This window comes from Scardinius erythrophthalmus, assembly GCF_964197995.2.
Source record: "Scardinius erythrophthalmus genome assembly, chromosome: 15".
Lineage (NCBI taxonomy): Eukaryota > Metazoa > Chordata > Actinopteri > Cypriniformes > Leuciscidae > Scardinius > Scardinius erythrophthalmus.
The window spans coordinates 36,676,068-36,683,907 of record NC_138235.1 but is presented as its reverse complement, the minus strand read 5'-3'; the positions used below and the strand labels follow the sequence as shown (position 1 = coordinate 36,683,907).

The following is a 7,840-nucleotide window of genomic DNA, read 5'->3' as shown; positions in this document are numbered from 1 at the left end:
GAACGTAAATATACGAGCTTCGAAGCTTGATAAAAATGATCATTCTAGAAGAAAATTTCAGATGGCACTTAGAGGCTTTTGCATTTGAACTCTTCATATATAGTGTATATATATATAGTATATAGAAACCAAACCACACATGTTCTTACCACAAGAAAATGTTGTTGAGGCGAACTGCACTTACATTTATTTTTAGCATTAAAACGTTTACAATTCACTATAGGTTTACATTCTGTAATTGTGGTTTTGTTTTGTTTTACAGAAGTTCGGCTTTCAGAGGACAGAAACGACTTCGATATAACACTCTTACACTAAGCATTAAGTGAAATGATGCTCGTCCGGACCATTCTCATCAAGATCCACAACTACAAGATGCACAGGATATGAGGGATACAAGCTGGACCTTTCAAATGCTGTATTTAATCAGAAGGTTGTATTCATGTTGCAAATAGATTTATATATAAATATACACACATTTATCCATTTAAGTGGCTCTTGAAAAAGAACCATGTCTACCAAAATCTACAGGCGCGTAGTGTTTCTTTACAAAGGGGTATCTCCGACTAATGTCCCGGCAGCAGAATACAGCATTTTTTATTCTCTCTCTCTCTCTCTCCTTCAGCTGCTCCCTTATACACTTACAGTATATGTATAATCATATATTTATTTTTGCCAGAAAATTTGCACTTCTATTTCATAACCTGAAGTAAGCTGAATGAAATGGCTTCTCACTACACTTCATCTCATTTGATTTTCTTTTCTTTTTTTATTTCGAACATAATGCATTTAGATCTTAAATGCATACATTATCATTTCCATGTTACAGCATACTATATACACAATATAATTTAAAGTACAAACTAAATACTCTAAACATTTCTTCAGACTCTAAAGTCTGGTTGGATGAACCACATTTGAAGTTCTTGTAGAATAGTTGATATGTCTCTGCAAGTCAGTTTATTTCATGTGCCAAGTGCAATAATGCTGATCATTAACCGTTAGCAATCTTTAGTCTACAACAAAACTACATTCAGTATAAACTACAAATCTGCCTATAAGTGCCTGAAAGCTGTGTGTGGCCATTGCTCAGGTGCTCTCAAATATTCTGTGGTTATATGAAGTCAAATCTCCTTTTTTCTATATTATTATTAAAACCAATTGTAGTATTTTTTTTTTTTCACAATGAAACATTCAAAAGACTGTTACAACCTACAGTTTCATATCAAGAGAGGTGTGTCTTAAATTTGGTGCTGCTTTGTAAAATATGACCCTTACTTTCCTACCAAACAAAGTGGAAAGCATTGAAGTATTGAATGTATTTTTAAGTATTTGATTGTAAAAATTGTTTCTACGACACTTTTTTCACTGCAGTACATGTACTATGTGCACATAATAAACTGCTTATTTATAAAACCTTTCTTTATTTGTACACTTTAACTTGCTGTGTGTATTTTATATTTTGTAATATTTTACAATCAAGGTCAGACTAGAAGAATCCTATATAATATTATGATTGATATTATAATGATTTATTTTGTGCATAAAGAAGAGATTAGTAGAAGTGACTGTGAGAATGGCGATATGCATCGCTTAAAATCACGTGATTCCGCACAGATCTGTGTCATCATCATCATCATCATCATCACACGGAAGATCGATCTCCTCTTCGGGCTGTGCAACATCTTATATGTTCAACCACAAAGACGACAGTGGCAATCCCCACCAGACCAGACAGAATCAGTCTGACCAGAGCCTCTGCCTCACCACCACAGCTCCCTACAGAGTCTGGAGATTCAGGAGAAACACACACAGGCAGGGTGTTATTCATAAACCTATATCTACACATAAGTGCCTTTGTGGAAACACAAGCAAATGTCATTGTGTCAAAAAGCTGATTGACCTTGATGATTAGGGTAGAACTCGTGTGTTTGTGGACGGGTGGTGCTGTTGCTCGCCTGTGATGATCCCTGTGATGTTCCTGGTGGACAGTTATAAGTTATTTGAGTGTTTTAAAAGTACTGGCAGTCTGTCACCTCGTCCTAACTATTAGTGATGGTAAGTGGCGCTTTCGAAACACTGCTTAATAGAGAAACGGATCTTTTGTTTCGATTCAGTGATTCAGTCTCAGACTTCAGCAAATGAGGCTTTGTTACGTCATAATGTTTCGAACCATTTCGAAGCATTTTTAAATTCTGAAGGTTTGGCGCTAGACGTTGAGTGATCGTCTTGTAGAATGATTTGTTGTATCATTTTGGTTAACTTTAATACTTACAAAAAAAGAAACTCATTGTCAAGCCCTGACTAATAACACAAATCAAGCTCTACAAATGAATTATTTAATATATAAACATATTTAATGGTATTTAATTGTGTGTATATTACATTTAATAGCAATTGCAATTGGTTTTTAAAAAGTGCCATTACTCATTATACATGTTTGTACTGACTTTTCGTTGCATTTACATTGGTTTGACCAGCAGGAGCCGCCAGTTTCGAAACAGTGATTCAGAGCTTCGAAAAATCCTCGTTTTCCCATCACTAGTCCTCCTAAATAGGTGCAATCTGTCAAGTTTGCGTGTTATAAGTCATTTTTCTGTCCCCATTGAAAGCCAGACAAATCACAACTAGATATTAAATGTTTAATGTTAAAATAATCAGGAAATTACCTTAATTGAAGTGTTTTTGTTTTTTACATTGTATATTTAACTTATGTTTCTAGTCTTATTGTGATTCACCAGTGCAAGACGTTTCAAAGAAAATGTTGTACACTTAGTGCCCTGAACCCCTCCTGACTTGAATATCAGTAATCATGATGCTAATTTCAGATGATATTTGTATGTTCATTACAAAAAGACAGATATAAACAGAGACAGACCTGTAGATGTGTGTGCAGTAACTCCTGTAGATGTGTGTACAGTAACTCCTGTAGATGTGTGTACAGTAACTGCTGAGCTGCTGCTGCTGGCAGGAACAGTGACTGGTGCTTTAGGACGAGAAGAAACATGTACATCACCATGTACATTTTACCATGAAACATATACTGTATCATGAGACCATTTGAGATCATATCCTATTAGCAGTTATTATCCTGAATTTTATTGCTTTGATCCCATATTATTAGTTATTTTTCCATATTCACTGCAGTTGTAACTTACCATAAACTTCCACTTCGTATGTCTGCAATGTGACCTTTTTATTGACAATGTTTACTGCTTTATACAGTCCAGATTCATTAGTCCTGATGTCTGAGATGGTTAAAATGCCTGTCTCGGTCTAGCTGTACTCTGCCAGTGAGTCTCTTGTCATAATGTGTGTAAATTTTCCCTTGATACATCTGTGCAACACGAGTAATTTGTCCTCCGCTTTCAAACGTCCACAGTATCTGAACGTCTCCGTTTAGATCATGAAGTCCCGAATGCAGATTGAGGAAACCTCCCTCCTTCACTTGAACTGTTTCAATGTCATCAATCTCTCCACACACTGAAACAATATGAAAACAGGTTAAATATACAGGTAAACAAAGAAAAGAATAGCCTATAATGAGGCCTGTTACTTCCAACAAATGGTCGGGTAACTTTATGAGAAAAGTCTTGATCGTTAGAATGCCACATCTGTAAAAAACAATAACCATTCTGTTAATTTTAAGTGTAATTTACATTTGTGTTTAGAAAGTGAAAGTGAGAAGTGAGAAATTGAGAGAAAGTTGTTGTTTTTTTGGTGACTGTTTAAGGGTGTAAAATATCTATCAGAAAAGCTCAATAAGATCTGATAGTAAGGATTTTAAACAAAAAATTGAACAAACAATACAATGTGTAATGCTGTGAGAAATATATTTTCTTTTCTGTAAATTTTTTTTGTGCATTATACTTTACGTACCTCAGATAACCCTGCCTCTAAACAGTCAGTACACTGTAAAACATATCATAAGTTATGACAAAATATGTTTTTACATTGCTTTAACCCAGCAAAATAAGTCATGCAATTTTCTATTTTTTTTTTTTGTCATACAAGATTCAACTGATTTTTAAGTCAGTTTAATGTAATTTAAGTTGAAATGACTTAAACATCCAAGTTGATTGTACTTAAATTTAAGGCAGCAACTTTATTTTTCTTTTACAGTGTAAAAATAGCTAAATAATTGCTTTACACATCAGATGGCTATCATACATATTTCTTGCAGCATTGCAACACTAGCAGACCCAGTTTGTGGTTTGACTGAAAGCGATCTGAAGAGTGGAAAAGGAAGTTGGTCATTTTGAGGTGTTTAAACAATGGAAATCACCTGCCCCTAACCAGCAGTGGCGGATTTAGCAAATCGGGGGCCCAAGGCGAAGGTAGGCTATGGGCCCCTACCCATCCAATCTTTAAAAGAGAACGAAAAAATATGTACTGACTGAATGGTGGATAGGGAGGTAAAGCTAATCTACGGGTAGGTGAAGATTAGAGAGGAGAAAAAACGTCCCCTTTAAACCCTGCATAGGCTACACTTCTTTACTCCTAAACAGAAACATGTTACAATGTTTACATGGTACAATTTCTGGTCAATTTTCTTTTTTTTTTTCTTTTTTTTTGCTTGGCAAATTTCACCATTTCGATTCAATTCTTGTGATTTGATTCAATATTGACTCATTTGGATAAATATTAGGTAACGTTTCACAAGACAGGCGTTACTTTTTATCAAAAAAAAAAAATCAGCTGGTATAATTTAAGGTTAAAATAAGTAATAGGCCTATAGTACACATATTTAGCCAAATACTCTCTATAGCTCTTTTTTCTAGCCAATTAAATGGCTTTCCTGAGGTAAATGTTATGTGACGATTGTTCTCCAGCTGTTTTACCTCTTTCCGCGGTTGAAAAACACTTATTGATCGATATTATGAATAAGGAATATACATTTCGGTAAGTTATACGGTATCTTTCAACATTGTTAATTCATGTTTATTTACTATTAGGTAGAGATGATCAGTTCACGTGCCGCTAGGAATCTGTCACGTCACATTAAAAGGGCAAAACGGTATTATTTGAATTTCGTAATAGAATTGACAGAATCTGAGAGCTGAGATTTTTTTAAATATCATGATTCATAAACTGCTCAGTTTTGTCTGTCGATCTCCGTGTCCTCTTTGCTTCACGATTTTTCTGTGCGTTGGACGTTGTTGTTCCTGATCTGTATCCCCAACAGTAGCCATAAAAAAGTTTGTCATTGGCAGCGTTTCCAAATACTTATCAGCGTCTTTTCACTTTTTTTCTTTTATTTGAGCCGCTTGGGTAACTTCGAAACTTTAAATTTTCGCGTTTAGACTCGTCTTGCTCTGGGGATCAATTGCTCTATTTCCCAGTCCTCCTGTTACTGCGTGTTGTTTATCTTTCGCGCCGCGCACTTTTTCTGACTTTTTGCTTTCCTCCCGCTTCCTCCTTTTTTCAGCACCGCTTGGGTAGCTAGCTTCGCTTCATTTTTACTCTGTCTACTATGTACACTCTGTCTGTCAATCACTTCTTTTTCTCTGTCAGTTTTTTTGGCACAGCCTTGTCACTTTCACAGATGCGCAGTAAAAGTGAGATAATGGAATAGTCCAATGTAGTGAGGCGGGGGGGCCCCCTCCTGTCTGCGACACTAATGATTGATGCCATTTTTCGCAAATGGAGTTTTAGAAATATATAATTAAAAAAAAAAAAAAAAAACTTAAGCATAAGTTAATAGGGCATTTTGGGGGCCCCTAGGTAGCTCGGGGCCCAAGGCAATTGCCGACCTTTGCCTAATGGTAAAGTCCGCCCCTGCTAACCAGAAAGTGTTTCTTTGAAATTGAATTATGGCATGACACATTTTCTGTTAACATCAGCTAAGCTCACAGCAAGTCATGTTAGGTGTTTGCTCGCTTGTACTCCTGTGCCAATATGAGATGAATTGCAACTTTTTTATTTGTTCAAGTTTTTTATTTGTATCAAGTTTTATCTGACATTTAATGTGAGAATTGTTTTCTTGGAAAAAAAAAGTTTATTGAAAACTATTCACAGCGTACACCATCAGTTAATAAATATGTTCCAATAAATTACTATGAGGGAATACTAAAACAAAAAAAAAGAATATCATAAAATAAGATAAAAAATACCTTACCCTGTTGCACAGCGATGAAACCCAAGACAAGAGCCAGAATACTGATGGACATTTTCAAGGAGAATCAAATATTCAGCGCTGTGAGTGGAGCTCAAGTGATTAACTTTATGTAAAGATATTCTCTCTCGATCATCAAGAGGAAGTGAGCTCTGTCTTGCAGTCATGAGATGGTACAGGTGTTTTTCTGAAACCGACCGTACTCTTAAAATCCTGTTCCAGTATCAAATAACATCCAATTCTGCACCAATGGCCATCAATATATTGAGACAAGACCCTCACCAAGACAGACGGATGTTAAGAGTCCAGATTCATATCCTGATGTCTGTGATGGTTAAAATTTCCATTTCTTGGTCCAAGTCATAATGCGTGTGAATTGTCCCTTGATGCATCTGTGCGACACGCGTATCTGCTGCATATAAAAGTCCACAGTATCTGAACGGCTCCAGATCATCGACTGCAGAATGCAGATTGAGGAAACCTCTCTCCTTCACTTTAACCATTGCAGCGTCATTCACACCTCTCCACCCACTGACACAGGTTACATAAGTAAACAAACCCTGGTTATAGCCAGTTATCGTACAGTTAACAAATCATACGAGACAGAACCAAAAGTGTTAGATGTAATAGTCAAGTGAATCTCAACTATCAACTCGTCAACTAGTTTTCAGGTTTTAAATTGGACATCTAATGGCAACTGAACACACTGCCAGAATTGTTAGTTCATGTATAGTGTGGATAAATCATAAAGCAATGACATTTGATCCATTACGTGATAGTTAATGAGCGACCACATTGTCTGTATTGCAACACTATAGCTCTGAGATTTGACACAGCATGATCTTAAGAGGTATAAAGGAAGTTGATGTTTTTTGTGGTAAATGAACTGGCCTTGACCAGAAGTTGTTTTTAACTTTAAAGAGTGTGAAACCAATAAAATATGGCACTTTTTAGTTGAACATAAAAAACGATGTTTTTGCAGGAAATGAATGAAAATAAATAAAATATTAATTTATAAAAATATATATATTTTTTTAACTTTTAGTTTTTAATAGGCTATGAGCTGTGTGTGAACATGAAGAGACACCAAGTTCTACAGGCAGGAAATTGTCACTCTTTCCACTCTTTTTTATTTTTTAAATGTGACTTGTGCATGTTATGTAAATGTTACATTTCCCCCCTGATCTATGTTATGGTAAACATCAAGAGATGGATTTCACAAGTTGGGTTATTCTTAGAAACGGAATTTTACTATAAACCAATAAATAAAACATAGAACAGTCAACCTACATAAAAATCTTTTTTTAATTTTTTTTTAATATTATTATTTAGAAATTAATTTTACAAACATTCAGTCCACAGTCCATGAACAAAGATTATACATCGAATAATTACAAGTAGCAAAATATAAATAACATAAATTAAATTAATAAAATAAATTAAGTTATTAGCTAAGATAACTAAGTTATTAACATAGCTTTCTTTCTTTTTTTCCTTTTACCAATTTAAGTGTCTCAAAATATATATCAGTTTCACCACTATCGTGAACGCGCTCAGGAGTGGACCGTTCGCCGAGGCTGTGGATTACAGGTAATATTTTGTAAATAATGTTCAGTTTCTTGCCCGATCGATAACTATCTTGCATTAGGCTATGAATCACCAAGGATCACGATTTGAGCTAAAAATCTTCTTTACTGTTCTACTGAAGAAAAAAGTCACCTATACATC

The 7,840-nt window shown here is 35.1% G+C and overlaps 1 long non-coding RNA gene across 1 annotated transcript; it reads right to left on the bottom strand.

The window, feature by feature from the left end:
• Nucleotides 1-772: 772 nt before the first annotated feature.
• LOC308702734 lies at nucleotides 773-6,573 on the bottom strand. The gene is made up of 4 exons (XR_014031647.1): nucleotides 6,116-6,573; nucleotides 3,156-3,480; nucleotides 2,876-2,983; nucleotides 773-1,785 (listed from the first exon to the last, which is right to left on the bottom strand). It is a non-coding gene; the product is annotated as an uncharacterized lncRNA (long non-coding RNA).
• Between the last annotated feature and the right edge of the window lie 1,267 nt (nucleotides 6,574-7,840).